The following is a 22,952-nucleotide window of genomic DNA, read 5'->3' as shown; positions in this document are numbered from 1 at the left end:
TGTCTAATTTCTCACACATACTGACTCCCAGGCACTGTCACTCTTCTTTACCCTGCAGTAAAGTTCTTGAATTATTCCCACATCTTCCCTCCCCTCTCCTTACGCCTACACATAAGGGTGGAATTCTTGGCTCTTCTGGAGAATAAGTAGCTAAAGTCTTTCAGCTAGTTGGAGGAAGAGCATTTATGTCAAGGCCAAGGGCAAAGTCCCACTCTTTGGCAAAGCATCAAGCTTAGTTTCCAGGGATACCTTTAAAAATAGGACAGAGAGAGTAACCCACAGTTAATCTGTATTAAAAGTAATAAGTTCTGATTTAAATACAGTGAGACTGAAACCTTTATTCCACCAATGGATATATAGATTTGATGGCCTTGAAGCTCTTTCTGCTAAGACCGCCTTAGGATCTCAGAGCCAAATCCCAGAGTTTTCAAAGCATCTCCTGCTACTCTATGTAAATTACTCTTTAATTAAAGAATAGTATCAGTTTGAAGACTGAATAAAAACAAATTCTCCTCTGTGAATATTTTCCCAACACTGATCTGTAAAATATATACATAAAACAATTTTCCAATAAAGACAAATGGACACCAGCTTTTGTTAAAACTTATGTCTGGCTAGTAGCCTCAGAAATCAAAGCCTCTGATTACACCACAGAGAGATAAAATGCAATTTAAGATGCATTCAGGAATTTAAGTTACATTTACAATAACTACAAGGCCAGTGGAACTAAACGGATAATATTTTTCATGCTCTTGTGCCAAGCCTGTATGAAAATAGATGAAAAGAATCCTCTTTCCCTCTCCCAATTTTCTCCATAATAGGGAAATTCCAAACTGGAACATTCAGGCTGCCGCCTGACTTCCTAGGTGCTGCTCCATGAGTCTGTCAGTGTCATGTTCCCCCAACCAAATACTTCTCTTTATATAGACAGTTATACCCCACAACTCCCAGTTGTGTGTAGAGAGGGATTTTATGCTACACCCAAGGTAAATAAAAGAAATAGATGCAGAAGGATTGCAGGGGAACTGCTAACATGTAATGGAATATCTGAACACAGCACCTTTTGCCATGTCTGCGAAGGGAGCCATGTGCAGAATCTGGAATCGGGGAGGTGGGGGGAGAACCAGGAGCCAAAATGACAAGAAGATGGGGATGGATGTGTTTAGCACGTCCAAAAAAATGCTTTAGGAGTTTCTGTTAAGGAAATCAAGTTCTCATCCACTCCTTTCTTCATGCATTCATTTGACAGATATTTATGGTGCAATTGCTACTTTCCAGGCATGTGTCAGGCTGTGGGGAATAACTCAGTGAATAACCCAAAAAGGTCCTGCTCTCCTGCAGTTTCAGTTCCAGAGGAAGTAGGAGAAAGGCAGGAACAAGCAAACCAGTGGGGAGATAAGGTACTTTCAGATAATGATACATGATTTTTTAAAAATGAAATGGCGAAGTTGGGAAACTCTCTTTAGATCACGTGATCAGGATCTATATATCCTGAATGCTGAGACGGAGAATAAGACACAGGAAGATAAACTAATGAGAACAATGTTCCCACAAAGGGCAAAAGACGTACAGAGTTCCCAGGCCGGGAATGAAGTGAACAGTGAGAAATGCCCTACCACTTGGGACATCCATGATTTTAGAAATACCTGAGTACATAAGGTGAGCCCCCCAAATGCTTAGTAGATCCAAACCCAGACTGATTCTGTCAGTTTTTAAATTAGAAGAATAAAGCAGGACTTCCCTGGTGGTCCAGTGGTTAAGACTTCACCTTCCAATGCAGGGAATGTGGGTTCGATCCCTGGTTAGGGAGCTAAGATCCCACATGCCTTAGGACCAAAAAAACCAAAACATAAAACAGAAGCAATATTGTAACAAAATCAATAACAACTTTAAAAATGGTCCACATCAAAAACAAAAAAACAAAAAACTCTTTAAAAAAGAGAAGGAGGAAGCAACATCTTATAAACATCTATTTACCCACTCAGTGTGGGGGTGGTGGACAGGGCTCACCTGAAAAGGCACAAAAGGAAGGCTAGTCTCAGTCTCCCCCTCAGCAGGAAGCAGGAAAGAGCCCTGTACACAGCTCTGGGGATCTAGTGGATAAAAATGGAAGGCTAGTCAGACTCCCCATCAGCAGGAAGCAGGAAAGAGCCCTGTACACAGCTCTGGAGATCTAGTGGATAAAACTTGACTTTCAGAAATTGTGCTTAGCCAAGCTGACTTATATTGCCATCAGATATAGAAATGCTTTGAAAATATATCAGCCTTGTATCTTTGGGGAATATGACAGTGTTACCTGGGATGATGATGGCCAACTGGGAAAAAAATCAAAATTCATTCTTGAGTATTAAGGGAATATAAAGTAATATTTTATGTTATTATTATTTGATGGTATTGGGTCTGTTGATCACCCTCTTGCTAACCAAGACCCAATACCCCAAATGTTTTCATAGGAGAATTAAAAATCATCTCAGCAAAACCTATCCTATTGAATTGACCATTGTAAAACCTCTACCCAATGGATTTAGTCCATGATTATATTAGACGTTTATAAGTAAATAGTTTCATCATAAAGTGTTTCCCCTTATTATGTGAACATTCTCATAATTAAACCAAAGAAATGTACCTGAACAAGCTTTTCTTTATACACTGAATTAAGATCTGATAAAATATCACCACAGGCATGTAAGAAAAGCTATGCCTGTGTTCCAGTGACTGTGGCCATGTGACAAACCACCCCAAACTTAGTGGCTTAAAACGGGATCAACATTTATTTATTTTCCTCACAACTCGGCCTCTGAGTTGGGTCTCCATGAGGACAGCATCTCGACTTCACCTGGGGAAGCTGAGGTGGCTCATGGCTGGGAGGTGTGCTCACTCACCCATGGGTGCTGGGACCACAGTGAGCTCCTTGGGTTTTTCAGCATCTAATTGGTGTCTCCAGCCTGGTGGCATCAGAGTGAACAAACACACTGCACGACCATTCAGGGTTTCCTGGGTCACAGCCCCAAGGAAGAGCAGGAGCTGGGAAGAAGCCCTGCATGGCATAGCCTGGGAGAAAGTCAGGGGGCATCCTGTGTTCCTGTCCTGTGTCCTCACTTCCTGAGAAGTGAGTCCTGAAAGCCAGCGTATGGTCAAGGGGAGGACATGAAACCCCACCTTGATGAGAGCTGTTTCAGGAGCTATAAACAAGGTCTAAAACCACTGGCACCTGAAAGAAAATATTGAAAGATAGGCTGATAGGCATTTATTCTGTCATTGTACTTTTCTCGATCTTCTTCAATAAACATACTTTTTCAAAAAATAGTTAAAACTAGGAATGAGACCACTATGTAAGCCTTTCTTCAATGCCTAACTCTAATGTCTCCCCTCCACCATCTCCCTAATCTCTCTCTTCACAAGTCCTATTTCTTTATCATCTAAACACATTTGTTTTGTAATAATATACAATCTCAGGGCAGTTTGATGAGAGCCCACGATTCATCAGGAGTAGATAAAAACATGTAATAGAAAGACATGTGTTCTCATCCTGTCACTCACTGGGTATGTGAACCTGGGAAGTCCCCCTAACTGCTTTGACCTACAGATTCATTAAAGGGAATTCAAAATGCCAAACTCACAGAAATATTGTGAGGATGAATCAGATAATATTTGCAAAACTCTTGTGGAATGCACCACACCACCAGAAGTTACTCAGGGAGCACTGTCCTGCTTTGAAGCTCTTTTGAGGAACACCCGGGACAAAGTGACTTTTGCATCCCTCCAGGAGATGGATCAGTAGAGAAGGCTCAGCAGAGCAACACACTGAAAATTAACACAATTGTTTCTCTGCATTGATAAAACACACACACGCACACAACACTTAAAAGAAGGCAAGTATTTTCACTGTGTAGACTGGGCTGGAATTTCCTATTTCAGAGCAAAATAGTGTCCTTTCATCTGCCGAGAGAATGTTCATCTCCTAAACACTGATTTCAAAAGGTGAAAATTAATATGTAGCTTGCAACAAGCTTGAAGAGAGAAAAAGAACCAATCAGTTAGTCTGCATGGTGCCCCAGGTAGTACATGCCAGAAGCCACAGGAAGCAGGGTGTGCAAACTGCTACGGCAGAAGCCGACTCATTCTCACTAATGACAGGGGAGCCCATTGTGAGTTAGCAAATTTCACAAATTAGCAAGTAAGAAAAAAAACATAATTAAAAGAATTAGGGACACGGAATTGTGGCATGTGCAGTGTTCATTTATTTTGACAAGCATAATTTAATTTTACTTATTTAGGATAATATTTCATAGTGTACTAATGAATGTGCTCTTGTCTCTTTTGTAAAAGTAATGGAATATTAGTAACATGAGACCTCACTGCTGTTCTCTGTTACTCAATCGCTCCTGACAGGTGAGGCGAGACCACCGAGGGGCTTGCATTCCAATGGCTGGGTTGGGAGAAACAGCAGTGTGAAAGGCAGTGAGAATTCACCCAGGGATAAAATGAAGGTTTCTCAGGGTTCACTGGTAAGTGAGCACATACACATTTAAAGATGTGTATTAGGTGATGTGTTTCGTCTCCTTCTGGTACAATCTAGACTGATTTTTCTCTGGAATATCAGAATCACCATTAAAAAAAATAAGGCATTTTTGGGAATTCCCTGGCAGTCCAGTGGTTAGGACTCACGCTTTTTTTTTTACCGGGGACCCAGGTTGAATCCCTGGTAGGGGAACTAAGATCCCACAAGCCAGGTGGCATGGCAAAAAAAAAAAAAAAAAAGAAAAGAAAGGCATTTTATATTCCAAGAAGCAATACTTCTTCCAGATTTCCTGTTTCTACCAATGAATCTCTCTTCCTTCAAGATAAGAAGAGAGAAAACCTTACAATTAGCCTTTGCCTCTATTTCATTTTTCCCCTCTGTTCATGCATTGACATGGTCCTCACTATTCTCCATCCAATTCTCTTCAATCCTTTATGCTCAGCCCTCATCACCTGAGTTTGTGATTGTCTCCAATCTCCACTTACCACCTTACCATTCTTTGTCTCCCTGCAGCCTCATGCTCATTTATATTAGATGGATCTTCTTAAAGTGTTCTTGTGAACATGACACCATTTAGCTCAAGAAACTTCAGTAGTTCCAAATGGAAACTGATGATAGTAATAAACTGAAGTGTATATGCCTTGACTGGAATTCAAGACCCTTCACAAGAGCAGGCTACCATCTTTCTAAGTATATTTCCTCCAATCCCTCATATGGGTGCAGTCTGACCAGCACTGAAATCGTGATGTTTTTTCTTTGCAGTCCCTGCTTTAAAGAGTAGCATTTCTACTGAGTCCAAGCTTGCTCTGCTCACTGCACAAAAGGCCAGTAAATTGGGAGATGAGGTGTTGAGGCAAGGAATAGCAACATTGTTTGGAAAGCTAGGTGTCTGAGAAGATGGTGGACTAACGTCCTAAAGTACCATCTTCTCGGGGTCTGGATGCTAGTTTCTTTTATAGAACAGAGAAGGGAAGGAGGTGAGAAAGTAAAGTAAAAAGGCCATAAGACTTGCAAAATATCTTCTGGTTTTGGCCATCCTTGGCGAGGGTATGTATTATTTTTTTCCTTTCCTTCAGCCATTCACAGGTGGGCAGGCTCAGGGTGTTTCCCTGTGGGCTGAAGAAAGGCTCTTTAGTTTAACATTCAGGCAGAGGGGCAGGGTTCCCCTAGGCAGACCATTATGTATGCCTATAGCTATAGACAGAACAAAAGCAATGGAAAGCAAAGGTCAAAGTAAAAGAAACAGATCCAACATGGAGTCAGATTTTGTTCTTCCCTGTTGCAGCATCATCTCCACTCAGGGTAGCCAAACTGGACTCCAGCCCTCCTCACTCCAGCTGCGTGCTGAACCCATCAATAAGCTCCTTCAGTAACTCTCGAATCACTGTCACTGCCTCAGCCCAGAGCGTTGTTGTCTCCTTTACCTTGAAAGAGTTCCCCCAATTTGTCTGATCCCATTTTCTTCCCCATTAGGTCCATCCTTGAACACAGCTGTCAAGGTATGGTTTCAACCTCAAGGTTTCCCTTGGAATTTCCCAGTTGGAATGTTTTCAATAGCCCCTCAAGCCCTTCACCAAAAGCTTGTACTGTGAAATGTCTGGCTGTTTATGATGGTCTAGACCCTGCTTCCTCTCCTACTTCAATTGTCATCCTTCTCTGAACTGATTTTCCACTGTTCAAAGTCACCTTCCCTGATTAGACCCCTCTTTAGACAAGGACAAAGGTCTCCCTCTCTCCTCACAGCCCTCAGCACTCCTAAGCAGGCCTCTCTCTCAGTCCTCCCCACATTGTCCTATAATTGTCCACTTGTCTTTCTTTCCCACCAGATCATGTACTTTGAGGGCAAGAATCTTGTCTTATGGATCATTGGAGCTCCAGTATTTTCCCCAGTGTCTGGCACACAGTAGACACTCAATGTTTTCCATATGAATAAACAAATAAGTTGATAACAAGTTTCACTCCCCTGCTGGAATACCAAGCTATAAGAATTTGCTGTTTCTCATCACATATGAGCTGGTTCCTGATCTTACATTTGGATGATATCTCTGGCTCTGGGTTAGCATCTCTAACCAGGCAGGCCCTGGCAGGACAGATGGAAAATAGAGCAAAGAAAGGAGGAAAAATCAAACCCGGCTGGGGTCTGATCATCTCCACGTTGGCTCCCTTTTGGATTCACTGTCCCACCATTTAACACTTGAACTTTCAGCTGCTGAGATGTGGAGTGAAGGAGCTTAATTAGTCAACAAGACATGACAACACTCTGTTACAGTGAGATTACTTCCACCTATAAGGTGTTAAGGGACATAGAGTAAAACCCAGCAACTTCAAAGACCTGAAAATGGTGTTATCTTCCAACAGCACATGGGAGAATGTTCCAAGAGATAAAAGGCACAAGACAAATGGCGTCTCTAATTGAAATGCAATGGAAGAATGGAGCTCATAGAATTCTAAATACATTTTCCATTCCAATGTTCCTATATGGCTATGGTGAACTGGATTAACAAAGAATTGTGAACATCTTTAAATAGGAAAAGAGTGTACATTGCTACAGGAGCATACTCCAGGGACCATAAAAATCTACAGACACCACACCACTGTATTATAATTTCTATTCTGTTTATAATTTATTATTTATTCCTTAACATTAATGCAAAATGCATATGTCTTTATTTGTTAAAGGCTGAGAAGGATGTTTAGAAATCACTGGGGGTTCCTTTCCACATAATTATGTTTCTCATTATGATAGTTCTCATGGTGTAACAGAAAAATCGAAGCTCCCTGAATTCTGGCTCAGGTTCCCATGGCCTTGAGAGTGCACAGATAATCCTTGTTCGACCCGATCCACACAGATTTACTCTCTGATCTTCTTATACTTGATGACTTTCATGTCATCACCTCTCTTCAAAGATACTCATGGAGGCTGGCTTCCTTCAGGGAGGTCCATGTAAGGCAGCCCTTCTTCTGGCCAATGAAGCTTTTCTGACTGTGATGTGGTTTCCCTACCTTGGTGCATGAAGCACTCTGTAAGACATTTTCCTGCCATGGCCCTGGAGGCGAGCAGAGCAAAACACCTTAACATTTTAGCTTTCCTTCATTCACTGACTGTGCAAACATGAGGATGCACCATGTCCAAGCTGTGGTAGATAATGGTGAAGGAAGAAAGGGATGTTATTTTATGTAAGATAATCAGGGAAGTTTTCTCTGAGGAAGTGATATTAAAGAAAATGTACAAGCAAGCAAGCCACACTAATAGCTGAGTAAAGATTGGAGTGATGTGATATTTTTCTGCCAACAGTTCTCCACCCACATCCCCACCCACTCCGCCCAGCACACCCCTCCCCCCTCCTCCCCTTCCAGGGTTTCAGCTTTTTCAGGGCAAGTGGACAGCCCTGACATACCTCCGTCTCAATCTCCTCCTCTCCTGCTCTGTCTCTCTCTCTTTCTCCTCTCATGGACTTATCTGTGGAAAATATTGTGATTGAATCTAAATCTTGATATGCAGAGGGAGAACTTAAAAAATCTTTTCTCTCTCTCCAGAGCATAACTTTCAAAACTAAGTCTGACTAAGGAGATGAAGAAAATAGCATTGAAACATGAGGTTCATCAAGACTTCTCAGTTCTCACACAAGTGTCTGTCCTTTCCTGCTCTGGGGCCACAAGCTTCATGGCTCAGCCTTGGAAGTAACAGCCACAAAGGAACATAATTTCAGGGGGAAATGAGAACATGTCAATTTAATATCCTCATGCATTTTCCTATGATTCTACATTCTTTATACTAAGAATTCTTCCAGTACACATACCCTCATCTTTGACCTTCAAGTTGTCTTTGGTTCTCCTCTACAGAGGGGAGGAGAAGCACGTCCACGGGAGTCAGGTTTAACTTTTTTTTTTATATGTGTTCTCTGATTGACTCTTATGCATAGCTACATCTCCCACAGGAAGACACTGCTGTCTGCTGACGGAGCAAACACAGGGCTTGCTGTGGTCCCTCTGTTGAATGAACACGCACAGGAAGTCAGCAAAGGCTTCTTGCAGACAGTTGCCATGCTTGCCTCAGAGTCCAAAGCATTCAGAGTGCAGTGAGGGTCAGTCCACTCCAAACCACACTAACTTCTGCACTCTGCAAAAGAGCAAGGGCTGCTTGGCCATTCAGGATGCCTCAACAGGACCTTTCATTCAGGTTGACAAAGTGACCAGCTTGGGTCTTTTCCTACCGATCTCTGCTCCTGAGTGCAGCTGGAAGGTCTACTATTAGACTTGTGTATTTTTTCCTTATGAAGAACCCAGGGGCAGGACAGGAATAAAGATGCAGATGTAGAGGATGGAGGACACAGGGAGGGGAGCGGGTAAGCTGGGATGAAGTGAGAGAGTGGCATGGACATATATACACTACGAAATGTAAAATAGATAGCTAGTGGGAAGCAGCCACATAGCACAGGGAGATCAGATCAGTGCTTTGTGTACACCTAGAGGGGTGGGATAGGGAGGGTGGGAGGGAGTTGCAAGAAGGAAGGGATAGGGGAATGTATGTATATGTATAGCTGATTCACTTTGTTATACAGTGGAAACTAACACACCATTGTAAAGCAATTATACTCCAATAAAGATGTTTAAAAAAATAAAAAATGAAATAACCCCCCCCCCCCCCGCAAAAAAAAAGACTTGTGTATTTTTTCCTTTTAGCATGATGTGTCATGTCTCTCTGGTTTCTTCTGAGATGGTGTCTTTGTCTTTGGTAGCATGTGATGAGTTCTCTGTGATGAGTTCAGGTATGGGTTTATTTGAATTTAGCCTTCTTAGGATCCACTGAGATTCCTAAGCTGTGAAATATGTGTTTTCACTATTTCTACCGAGACTGTCTCTCCTCTGTTTTTTTCTATTCTCTTCCTTTGGTTCTCTTATTAGAGGTAAGTTATTTCAAACATAAGTAGATGTAACCTCACAGGTTACATCTGTTTATCTCTTTTGTTCTACATGATTCAAGTCTATCTTCCTGTCCACAAATTCTCTTTACTTGTGTGTCTAATTGACTTCATTTCAATGATTACATTTTTCATTTATAGGAGTTTCTTTTTTTGTTTGTTTGTTTCCAAAATCTATCTGGTAATTTGTAGTCATTATCTTTTCTAATGATTTCACTTCCTCCTTTGATGTCTTTAAACATTTCCAGCATTCTCATTCCACAGGAAGTTTGCATTTGTGGGTGTTGGGCTCCTCTTTTGTGGAGTTGAGTTTTCTAAAGTGGTTTTGCATTTGCTTTTGCCAGGTGTGCTCAGACTTCATGATCTTGATTTCCTCTATTTTATTCCCCGTTCCTTACAAGGTAGCTCACAGCTACACATGTTCAGGGAAGTTTGTGCCCCTCCCCTCCTTTTATTTAAACCTCATCCCCAGTAAAGGTAGCCTGGAAAACTTGTCAACTCACTGAGCTGGTGAGCAGAATTTGTCCAGTGTGCTTTTCACTAAGCCGTAACCCTCCTAGTACATGGGTTTATCCCATAGGTGGGGCAGGAGGGGCCAGTGAGTTCTGATTCAGGGCTTCACCTTGTGTCTCCTCTGGTCATTACACACAAGCTTCTTGATATACAAAGTGGAGGAACCTCCCTGTCACCCGCACTCCTGTGCCATCCTGAGTGCATGAACAGTTTGTTCTCTGTTTTGGCTGTTCCTGATGTTCCTTCCTTTTTTGTAAACTCAGCCATACATTTGAACAATATTTGTAATTGTGTATCCAGAGTTGCTAGCAGGTTTTAGAGTTACAGTTCTTAGGTATTTGGTCTAACACATTGTAGAAGTTGAAATTTTAAAAATTATTATAATTATTTTCTATAGTAATTCTGCAAACTTTCCACTGATAGAGATACATTAATAGTATGTATTTCTCAAACTAAATAAACCAACTAAGAAATTCCGCACCGTATTACAATATTCTCATTTACATATATTTTCCTTTTATAAAATATTCACTCTATCACATAAAAAATACTTCCATTTTTATGAATACCAACGTATGAGAGCTACTTCCATTAATGATTTAATCAATTCATTGATTTAATTGCTTTCATTTAATCCTGATGACAACACCTTGACATAGGTATTTTTCTTCATTTTCTAAGTGAAAAAAAAAAAAAAAAAAGAGCAATTCTTCCAAAATTAGAAAGCTGGTGAATGGCAAAGATCAGATCTGAACTCAAGTCTATCTAAATTTAAAGTCAATTATCCTACCAGAGATGTTCAGAGTGAGATTCCTATTGACTGTTCACATCATTAAGTTGTGCATCTTAGATATATACAAGTTTTAATAGTTAATTACATCTCAATAAACCTGGAAAAGGTAAAGAATCATCTGACATGCCAGGAATCCTGTGATTCAGTCACAATCTCTAGAGATGAGGCCAACTACAGTTTTTAAAAGCCTCCCAGGTTCCTTTCCCACTAAAGTTTGATGAACTTTATATGTCCATCAGCAAAGGAATGGATAAAGATACACCATATATATATATATATATATATATATATATATATATATATATATACAACGAACTATTAATCAACCATTAAAAAAGAATGAAATAATGCCATTTACAGCAACATGGATGCACCTAGAGATTATCATACTGAGTGAAGTAAGTCGGGAAGAGAAAGAGAAATATAGTATGATACCACTTATTTGGGGAATCTAAAAAAAACCAAAAGGATACAAATGAACTTATTTACAAAACAGAAACAAACTCACAGACTTAGAAAACAAGCTTATGTTTACCAGGGGGGAAGGATGAGGGGAAGGATAGTTAGGGAGTTTGGGATTGACATGGACACACTGCTGTATTTAAGATGGATAACAACAAGAACCTACTGCATAGCATGGGGAACTCTGCTCAATATTATTTAACAACCTAAATAGGAAAAGAAGTTGAAAAAGAATAGATACATGTATATGTGTAACTGAATCACTTTGCTGTACCTCTGAATCTAAGACAACATTGTTAATTAAATGTACCCCAATATAAAATCAAAAATCAAAAAAAGAAGTTTGAGGAAATTTGCACAATATCATGCTACATTGATGCTCATGACTTAAATCAGCCCTCTTAATGAGTGATTTTAAATGAGTGTGGTCAAAAACTCTGGGAAACATCAATTCTGCCTATTATACATTATTTTGGTCAAGATGCAGAAAACCAAAGTAAAGTCAATATTATGTAAAAGACATGGTGAGTCAGGTGAAGCTGGTCCTATCAGCAGGCATAAAAGTTGAGAGCCTACCAAGAGAATCCTTGGGAAGGGGCTCACTTCTGGTTCCCCCCCAACAAAACATTGCTTCCCTACCTGTCACTTCCTCAGACTTCTGGATTTTACATTATCTGGGACCCTGGAGCACTTTGGAGGAAGCCCACGTTATCCTGTGAGGGTGAGGCAAAGGGAGAGAGCTCTGAGTAGTCAGAGAATGAGATGGAGGGAAGAATAAGAGAGGAAAGAGTGCTGGGGGAAGGAGAGAGACAGAGAAAGGGAGGCAGGTCTCCCACAAGGTGGCCCAAGTCAGGAGAAGCTGGGGTTTAACCACGGCCTTGAAAAATGACCTACTCTCTCTGAATCTTTATCCCCTCATTTGTATGGTGGGGATAAAATCCACTTCTCTGAATAGGAAATAAATGGGAAAGTGCTTTGAAAAGAACGAAGTAAAAGTGCTAAGTGTGTCATTACAGGTAATAAGCACACAGCCTGCTACTGATGAGTACAAGGATGCCAGCTCCCAGGCAGATGCTCGGCTCAGCCTGTGATGAATAAGCTAGACTGGGGCTTCACCCCAGGCCCTGAGAGAGCACAGAGGCTCCCAGAACCATCACAGTGTCAGCACCCGCCCATATTCCCCAGAGCAGACGGGAGGCTGAACATGAGAACGGTCAGAGCACCCAGAGTGGGAGGCAGATGGGAGGGCTCGAGATGAAACTTCTACTCTGATTCACAAAGTCTGACGGCATATTTCATATGACACATGGCATACACCTCATGGCATATACCACATAGCATATACTGTATAGCATACACTCTGAGATGTATGTCAGATAGCATATACCACATGGTATATACCACATGGCATACACCAGAGAGCAAATACCATATGGTATATAGCACAGATAGCATTTAAAGAGGCCTTAAAACATAATTTACCAAGCAAAGGGAGGAAAGGCATCCCTGGTAGAGGAGCACACACAGAGCTGCCAGGCCCTGGGCACAGCCTTCTGGGAACAGGATGCAGATGTCAAGGGGTCAGAGCAGCCAGGAGCCTTCCCAGGTGCATAGCGCGGTTGGGAGGTCTTTTGAAGAGGCTCAACTGTCAGGTTAAGGAGTTTATTCTCTAAGTGCTGGAAAACAAAAGCTTTCTAGGTGAAAAATAAGTCTACAGGCAGGTGAAAGACAGACTGGAGGGTAAGGAGTGACCTGGAGACAGGAAGCCCATCAGGTGCTTTTGCAGCCTTGTGGGTGAGAATGAGGGGGTCCTGCACTCGGGCCGTGGCAGAGGTCATGAGAGGAAAGGGGGTCCAGAGATCTTTCTACAGCAGAGAAGACAGGATTCAGTAAATCCACTAAAGACGCGTGTGTGTGTGAAGGAAGGGATGGGATCTCTAGTCTGGGCTAATTACAGGAATGCCACTGGCTCGAGATGGACTCTACAGAGAAGATGCAGGCTGTGAAGGATGAGGTCAGGGGCAGCGAGAGCAAAGACACTTGGGGGCTGAGGTGCCCAGTGGGCTTTGAACCTGTGTGTCCAAGATTCAACAGACATGTGAGCGGAATAGAAAGGTTTCAGAATCATGAGCATAAACTGGAAGTTACAGTCTTAGATGTCAGCGAGAATATCGAGGGAAAAGGTACAGCATTAGCTGAAGGGTGGCCACAGAAGGCACTGTGAAGAAGGGTGAGTCTTAGGAAGGAACAGGCTGAGCAGGATTGGAAAGCTGTTTCAGGAAGGGACACCCACAGGGGACGGAGGACGCCCCGGAGCCACATTGCCCCCACCTGGCGTGGGAGCGGGGAAGGGATGGGCGGGGACCGGGCACACTCAAGCTCCTACAGAGGCCCTGCCCACGTGCACGAGGCTGAGAGAGCCACGAGGGAGCAAGACGCAGCCCCCTCCCCTGGAGAACATTCTGCTCGGATCCTTCTGACCAGGAAGTGTGTGTCTGCGTTAGCCTGTGGAAATTGTGAAACTGAATCCCTGATTTCAAACCTTGTTCCATCCTGGAATTGCCCAGACCCTTGGCTGGAAAGAGATCCCACCCTAATGGTAGATTCCTCTCTGTCTATTCCTTTCCTCAATTTCGCAAGAAAATATGTGCCGTTTGAGAAGCCAGATATATTTGTTTTTTTGAGGCGGGGCAGGATTTTCTCTCTTTTTTCCCCCAGTCACTCTAGGAGACAGTGGACACCTTTGCTTGTCTGTAAAAGAGAGATAATGACCATCACCTCACAGTCTCCAAAACAGTTAACAAATGATGATAATCGCAATCTATTGGAAATGATGAAAATCATCAAGTTTATTCAATCTGCAAATTTTCCCGAATACCTTCCATTGAATCATCATTTTGTTTTTAAGGCTGGATTTTTCAAAGTGGAATTGCATTTAATTCTCCATTTTTCTTTAGGCAGTGGAGAGAAATCTGAGCCTAGGAATCTTTTATCTGAATAGTTAAAAGCATATGAAAAAAATGCCCTCTCAATGCCCAGCTCCGGGGACCCAGTGAGCTCCGGGCTGATCACGGAAGACCGGAACAATGCGGGAACGAGGGCGTCCACGGAGGTCCTGAGCCTGCAGGGCGAGGGCACAGTGAAAGGTGACGTCAGGCAGAGGGGGGCGTGTCCAGAGAGCACGTGAGAGGGGGCGGGGCAGCTCGGGGGAGTGCCTGAGCGCAGGAGCAGGTGTCTGATGGATGAGCCCCCCGGGCAGTCTCCCAGCTCGAGGAGGACCACCTCGCGCTGCTCCGCTTATAGCTTCTAGGGCACAGGCATCTTTCAAGACAGGCAGCCCAGACATGGAGCTCTGACTTGCACTTTCTTTGTATCCTGCAGAAATCAAGGAGGACTTTGGCTTCCATAGCCGTGGGACAGCAGTTCTCCCAGGCGTTGTAAAGGGCAGCCAGGCAGTTTGAGCTGCCCCGGGCAGGGGTGGGACCAGGGCTGGGCTGGGTTTGCACCAGCCTCCTATGGTTCTGGAGATAGCAGGCACATATGGAGAGGGAACCAGCCCACGCAGGGCCTCTCCTGAAGATGCAGTAACATCTGTGAGGAGAGGAGGGGAGGAGCACGGGGCGATGCACTAACATAGTTCGGGCAATAGCAAGATTTCCAGGAGGGCAGACAGGCGTGTCCTGCTGCCTTCTGGCAGGACGCGGGTTCCTGCCCACCGCAGACCCATGTGAACGGAACCGATTTGCAGAAAGGAGTCAGCACTAAACCACCTGAAAAAAGCAACCACTACAGTGACACCAAGCAGAACGGGGTTGTTCAGAGAATGACATAAACCCCCGTGTCCTGGGCCCTGATTGTTTATGACATGCTGCCGCAGAAAAGACAATTCTTCTGGGAGAGGGAAATATCTTGTGACCCAGCTTTCAGGGACAGATGAAGTTTGGGGGTGAAACGGAGATTAGGTCAATTAAGGGAACTCTGGCCTTCACGCCTTGCCTAGAAATCTGCTAGTACGTTTGATATTCTCAGAATGAATGCTATTTACGGCCTTCTTTCTTTGATAGATGGAATCCCTTGGCTCACACACTTTTTAATATGGTTTTCATAGACTCTTTCAGAGCAAGGAAAAAAGAGAAAGAGTGAGTGAGTCTGTGGCCGCCTCCCTTGAACACTCAGCAAGGCAGAACTGGGAAGGACTCGTGTGAAGTCACGCTCTCGTTTGCTGTTTTGGCCCGCAGATGGGGGGCAGGTGCATTTCTGCCGGATGAGCTGAAGAAGAGGGGCTTCATTAAAGAGCCTGCAAACGGCGTCCAAAAGATCCTGAATTGCCACCGTGCGGGCCAGCTTCTCCCCGCCTCAGAATCTTTTTAACTCTTTTCACGGCGGGTCATTGTCCTCACTGCCGCCCAGAGCAATGAGGCCGGGGCTATTATGCCCCTTGTGGACCAATGGCCTGGCAGAGATGTGGCTTTGGGGCCGACAGGCCCTTCTGTGGCGACTCTGCGATGGAAATGGCTCTCGGGGAGGGGCCTCAGCTGCTGCCTGCCAGCCTGTCTCTAATTGTCACCAGGGATTCAGCCTTCTGGTCGCCTTCCGTTCCCACCATCCACACCGACTGCTTTCCCACCCGGCTCACGCTGATGGGACTTCCTTTTGTTTCACTCGCAATCCTAATGCTGTGTCCCTACAGATGGAGGAGGCGGTCCTTCTGCTTCTGTGGGTCTGCTGCAGGGCGCACCACCTGGATGACAGGCTCCTGCCAGCCTGGGCCTCCTCGTGCGTTCTCATGGGAAATCGAGGATGCTGTGCTGGAGGAGCCTGGGGTCTGCCCTCACCTGTTAGGGGTATGGAACTTGAGGGTCCAGGAGGGGAGTGAATTCGAGGCCCGGCCAGAACGTGAGCTGAGGCATGCTGATTCCCAGCGCAGGAAGCGAGAGAGGGGCCCTGAGGCTCCGGAGAAGTGGGCACTCCCCGACCTCCGGAACAGAAGAGCCCGGGGAGTGGGAAGAATAAGGATGCACCTGCCGGAGGCGGCCTGACGCCAGAGCAGCGGAGGGAGAGGCGGAGGCCCGGCCCACACCTCAGGGCCAGGACGATACCTGCCCGTGCAAGTCTCCAGGAAGTGACACGTGAAAAGAAGGGCTTCTGTTTCCAGAGAAGAGCGGGTCTGCAGGGGGGCCACTTGCGGAGGTGGAGGGTACAGACCCACACTTTCCTCCGGGGAGCGCCCCAGAGGCCCCTCCCGAAGGCCGATCTATGACGCATCTCTGGGTTTAGAGCTTAAATCCAGGGAGGTGACATGGTTTGTCTAAGGATGCATAACTAACTAGCTGATGGCAGAACGAAGACGCTATTATATCATCTCCTTATTTAGAGTTTTGCAAATATTTCATGAAAGCACATTTCTGGCATTTTGCAACTTTTCTGTCTTTAATCCAGAACGTTTTTGCTTTAAATATATATTAAGCACATTATATACTTTGATACACACCCACAAAACAAGTAATAATTCCTATTTATGTATTAAACTTCTACTGTGCACTGCGTATGTTTCCTACATAAACTGCATTCAATACTACGACCCAGCAAGGTGGGAATTATTGCCTCTGTTCTGCAGGTAAGGACATTCTCAGGAAGAAAGCGATAGTAGCAGAGTAGGTGGCAAAGATCAACCCAAGCAGACATGGAAACCAGGATGGGCACCAAATCTGCCTGACTCCAAAGCCAATGCTAGTAACTTCCAAGTATCCAAGGTCTCTCTGAGTGATGAGGTATATTTTCAACAGAGGAGAAAACCCACAGAATTATCTCAATATATTTTTCTTTCTTTAATCTAAGGAAAGACAAGGAAAAGTGTGAAATGCTGGAAATGTACAAACAAAGCTGGGGAGTGTTATTTGGCCAAGCTTTGCTTTTAGCCCCGACACAAATCCTGCAACTGGGTTCCCATGTCGGCTGGTTGTATTGAAATGGAAGAGGAGGGGCTTCCCTGGTGGTGCAGTGGTTGAGAGTCTGCCTGCCGATGCAGGGGACACAGGTTCGTGCCCCGGTCCGGGAAAATCCCACATGCTGCGGAGCGACTGGACCCGTGAGCTATGGCTGCTGAGCCTGCACGTCCAGAGCCTATGCTCCACAACGGGAGAGGCCACAACAGTGAGAGGCCCGCGTACCAAAAAAAAAAAAAAAAAAAAGGAATGGAAGAGGAGGTAAGTGTGCACGGCCACGGTGGCCAGACCGATTCCAGTTGCACCACATGGATGGGGACCCTCTCGCACACATACACACTGGCACACACACACACTCTTACACCAGGGATTTATTAGGCTACTAGTCCAGCCATCCAGCGAGCCTGACCTTTTAGGAGCACTAAAGGGTGGGCCACAGAACAATCTGATCTGCAGAAAGCAACAGGCATCTCTTGTAGATGTACTTCCTGCATTTCATAACTGTCTCTGTTTTCACTATTCTCTTCCATTCGGTGCTTCCTATTTATACATGTAAATCAGGTTAGAGGAAAACTTATATCTAAGGCTGTATTATTCGGAATTCCCTCCATCTTTCCATGGAAGCATTTTGACTCATGACATTTCCCCCCACCGAAAAGACACAAGGCAAAACAGGGCCGCTCAGTTGGGTTTAACTGTGTGTGTGCCCACACACACACGTACACATACACACCCCCAGAGGCTGGCTGGTGTCCTATTTTGCCTCCAGGAATCAACAATTCCCATGATGATTTGACAGGAGATGAGACTTTGCATTGCTATGGTTTTAAAAGGCAGTGTACATTTGCATATGTTGATGACCTCCACGTTTTTGAGCAGCAATGACAATATTGAATTTTTCCCTTATTGTTTAACCTTTATTGAAGATCAACTCTCTGCTTGTAGCCGTTGGATTTTTCCATTGCACATTCCTGCTGTTGCACACATAGGTGTGATATGTGAGCTTCATTCTCTTTCGAGGGTTTTGGCACTAAAAGAATCACTCTATTGGGAAAATTGTGAAAAAAAAAATCCCATTTCCTCTAGACTCAACCCATTGGGAAACAGGAGCAGTTTCCACAGATTCAATTTTATCTTTATTTTAGATGTCCTTTGTGACATAAAGCTCCAAGGACAGAAATGAACTGCCTGTGTCCTTAGAATCTTTCCACCCCTATTCTTTCAAAGAATTGTCCAGAGCGCTCTGGGACCACCACAATGCAGACACGCACAGCTGGCTAGCCGCCTGCCTTCTGTAGAGGGGCTTACCAAACATGCTTCCGAGGTTCTGAGGGAGACCCTTTTAAGCCTGGGAAAAGGGAGGCCATGGGTACAGGACTGTTCAGAGCAGCACAGGGGCAGTGCTTTTCTAGATGGAGACCCAAGAGCATTGAAAATGCAGATAATTTAAATATTGTGTTTGTCCAACGGATGGAGGGATGGAAAGGAAGAGAAAAAGGAGGCCGGGGGGGCATCATAAGAGGATGGTTCCCTCCATCACTTCTCCACTCTGGGGATCATCCTAGAAAACTCCCTCCTTCATATACCAGGGTGGTGCCCATTGCCAATAACTCTTTATTCCCGGAAAATAAAAACCAAGCAGTTAGCAGATGTCGAGATGAAAAGGAAAATGAGCTGAATAGGCAAAGAGCAGGGAGGTGTCGCCGGATTGGCCTCCACCACGAGCCCCAGGTGCATTCTCTAGCTCTGTAAGACTGCAGGCTCCCTTTCTCTGCTTTGAACAACCCGGCCATGTCTTGGAGAGTTGAATCGACCAGAGACCACCTTTTGTGAAAGTGATGCTATCATTGTGGTTGTAATTTATGCAAAGAAATCCTGAGGCACACGATGATTAAATTAGAGCATACAATGCAGGGCTTCAACAGCAGGCTCCCCTCTGGGTTTCTCACTTTTATCTACATTAAGATCAGGTCTGGGAGAATGTGGTGCACATGGTTTTCGATCTGAAAAATAGAACATTTCCACATGTTTCTTTATATTTTTGAAGTGGAGAGAACAAGGCCACCACGTTTACATCTAGCCAAGTCAAGAGGCAAAGGCAACATGATTCCTTCCAAAAAGCAGACAGAAAGGGTTTTTCCTGAGACATTCTGGGTGAGGCTGTGCAGCGGACTTTATTTGAAATAAAAGCACTTTGAGTCAGCGCCACAGACACTGGAGACATCGCCATGCAAGGTGACACGTGCTGGAAGGAGACTCAGGGGTTAGGATGTGTTCTCACCCAGACAGCATCTTGCCCTGTCGGGGTACCTGGGACGTGGTTTCCCTGTTTCAGGGCCGTCTCTGCGGACAAGATGGGGGCACCCAGGAAGGAAACCTGGGCTCCTGCACACTGGCTGGGCCCACTCTTAGCCCCTCTCTCCCTCCTGGAAAGATAATTCTTCACCCTCCTTCAGCAGAGTCAGGAGGAGACATACAGGAGGATGCGGGAAAGCACACATGACAACAAAGCCTGTTGGACAAACAGAGCCAGGACATTGCAGGGGAAGGAAGTTCCTATTCAGATCATTAAAATGTGGGCCTTTAATAGGCTCTTTGCTATCTAGAAGGGTTTTTTTATTTTTATTTATTTTTTACTGTATATGCTATCCATGTGGGGCTGATGAATTCCCAAGCTAGCTGCCTTTTCTCCCTCTCTCTCTCCAGATCTATGACTCTCATGAAAAATCTATGGCAGCGTCTGGGGCGCACAGGGCCCTACCGGCAGCCGCTGTGTGAGTGGAGGGCGGGGAGCTGACCCCTCCGCTCTCCTCTGAAGCCCCCTTATCTGGCACGCCTGCCCTTGGATCCTTCACAAAAAGGATTGCCTTCTGACTGGATGGGGAGGCTGCAAGTAGGGAAAAGCCTGGGCGATGCTGAGCAAGGGTGCAGGCCCTGCTCTCCTGGGAGCTCGGCAAGAGAACAGTCCCAGATTGATTCCTCCACATGTTCTGACCTTCCAGGCAGTGGTTGAGCCTGCTATCTGTCACATCAGAAAGGAGGAGGAATCAGGGGCATGGCGTGTGCATGTGCGTGCACGCGCACATGTGTGTCTAAAGAATATTAGTTCTTTATCACTTAATCACTTATATGTGGAATCTGAAAAAGATGATACAAATGAACTTATTTACAAAACAGAAGCAGAGTCACAGACTTTGAAAGCAAACTTATGGTTACCAAAGGGGAAAGGGGGGTGGGGAGGGATTGGCATATACACAGTCCTATATATAAAACAGATAAACAACAAGGACCTACTGTAGAGCACAGGGAACTCTGCTCAATATCTTGTAATAACTATAATGGGAAAGAATCTGAAAAAGACTATATATACATACACACACACACACACACACACACACACACACACATATATATATATATATATATATATATATATATATATATATCGTCTTATACTGAATCACTGTGCTGTACACCTGAAATTAACACAACATTGCAAATCAACTATACTCTAATATAAAATAAAAATTCTAAAAATCTTAATTTAAAAAAATATGTTAATTCACACTGAAATCCTAGGGAACATTTCCCAGCCATAAAATGTTTATTCCTAACTAGGACCCACTTGGGAATCTATAAAATGCCGGTGTAGCTGGGTCTACCCTCCCCTTTCCTTCCCTCATTCCCTTGTCACACACACACACACACACACACCTGTACACAGGCACACACCTAGTACTAAAACTAACCTATAACCCAAGGAAAAGCTGACCTTGAGAAGTGTAATTTCCAGTTCAAATTAAAGTTCAAGCCAGGAGGCTATGCCATGTCCTTCCCACAGTCCTCTCAGAATGTCCTTCAGGCCTTAGACTGTCACAGACACTCACCTCACTGCCCTTGGACTTGGATAAGATGCTCTAAGAACAGCAGCTTGCGAGAGCTGGGGTGGCCCGGACAAAGTCGTTTCAGGTGGCCTGGGGAGTGCACTGCAGTCTCTGTGGGCTTTTATCACAACAACTGCACTGTGGTTTTCTTTTCACCCATGGCTGTATCTCTAAACACAGACCGCCGGGGAGGTGAAATGTGCTTTATTCTTTGTTAAGGATCCAGAAGGCAGGCGTGCTGGATAAGGGGGTTCAGGGAGGCCAGATGAGCAGTGAGTGTCTCCAGTGCCTGGTGGAAAAGCCCAGCGGGGCTGAGCAAGTGGAGGTCATGTGGGCAGTGGGACCTGCAAGTAGATCCACCCTTACCAGCATGTGGAGGGGTGTCCACACTTTCCTTCTTGAGAGCATCTTCTCCACCAGAGGCACTCAGGGAGAGCACCCCCAGTAAACTGCCTGCTTCTCCCTATTTCCTAGATTTGGATCCATCAGAGAAAGAAAGGATTCTGAGGGCATAGACAGCCAACAATAAAGACACTGGTAAAATTATTAAAATATAAAAGTCTGTCAAAAGATAATGTATATACTATGATTCTCTTATAAACAAAAGTATACACCTGTGAGACAGACATCTCAGAAAACACAAGAAGAATAGACACCAACATAAAAGAGATAGTTACGTCTTGATGGTGTGATCATTAATGAATGAATTCTATTTGATTTTACACACGTTTCAATATTTTTCTAAACAAAGGATAGGGAAGTTGTGTTGCTTCTATAATCAGAAAACTATTAACTTAAAGAAAGCAGACAATCTGAACACTGTTATTTGGCAGCTCCCGTAAAAATTAGCCAATGCATCATTGGAAGTTCCACTCAAGCAACCCTGTTCTCAGTGGGTTTCCTACCTTCATATTTTATTTATTCTAACTTTTAACTTGATCCCTCTTCTGGACTGTAAAAGTACCTATGGTATGGACTGGTAGATGATTCCCAGTATTTGCACTCCTTGTTTTTCTTATAATAGCAGAACCCCCAATATTTAGCTGGACATGCAGCCAATCAGAATAAGATTGCATCCCCCAGTCTCCCTTGATGCTAGGTACAGCCACTCAACAAAGTTCTGGACAGTAGGATGAGAGCAGAAGTGATGTGTGTGACTTTTGTCAGAAGGGGCATGCCAATAAGACCTCTCCCTTTCCCCTGAAATTCCAGGGTAGCTCTATGATATTTAAATCACGTCTACACTGCAACACTGGTGGTCCCCATCCTGGAACATACTAGCCCTGATTCAGGGCCCTGCCATCATCAGATGTGGCTTCCAAGGGGGCATTTGGGCCTCATGGTAAGTCACTTCCTGGGCCTTGGGGCCAGATGGGCAAACCTAATCTCTTAGAAATCCCACGGGGCTCCACTCTCTGATACTTCAATAGTTTCTTGCCATCACCCAAGAATCCCTTAGCTTTCAGATTAGTACTTACAGATCCTCTTTGTTGGGTCATATTCTGTCATAAAAGACCCAGCTCTGCGTCCCCCGTCCATCCCTCCAAACTACCTACTACCAGCCCCCTATAAACTGTGCGACACTGAAGGGTGCACTTTCCACAGTCCTTAGAGCTTGTCTCTGAGTTGCTTTCCCCACTCAGTATCCAGGCAAGTGTATTTATTTCTGTATTTGCTTTAGCTTCAAGCTTCCTCTCCCGAAACACCCCTCCGGGGTGTGCCTTGACCCACACCGTGGGTGCAGAGCACAGGTGTGCAAAGCAACCTAGAGTAGCAGATGATCTCTCTGCTGTAGCTGGTGCTCAGAGACCCGCCCATGGATGCTGGCACTTGTTTGTCTGGGATTGGCCCCACCCTTCCACAGCTAGTGACCTGAGTCAAGACCTCCTGTCTTGCTTCATTTCCTCTTCC

The sequence above is a fragment of the Mesoplodon densirostris genome, chromosome 14 (assembly GCF_025265405.1).
Source record: "Mesoplodon densirostris isolate mMesDen1 chromosome 14, mMesDen1 primary haplotype, whole genome shotgun sequence".
NCBI classification, from domain to species: domain Eukaryota; kingdom Metazoa; phylum Chordata; class Mammalia; order Artiodactyla; family Ziphiidae; genus Mesoplodon; species Mesoplodon densirostris.
Note: the sequence above shows the minus strand (reverse complement) of the source record.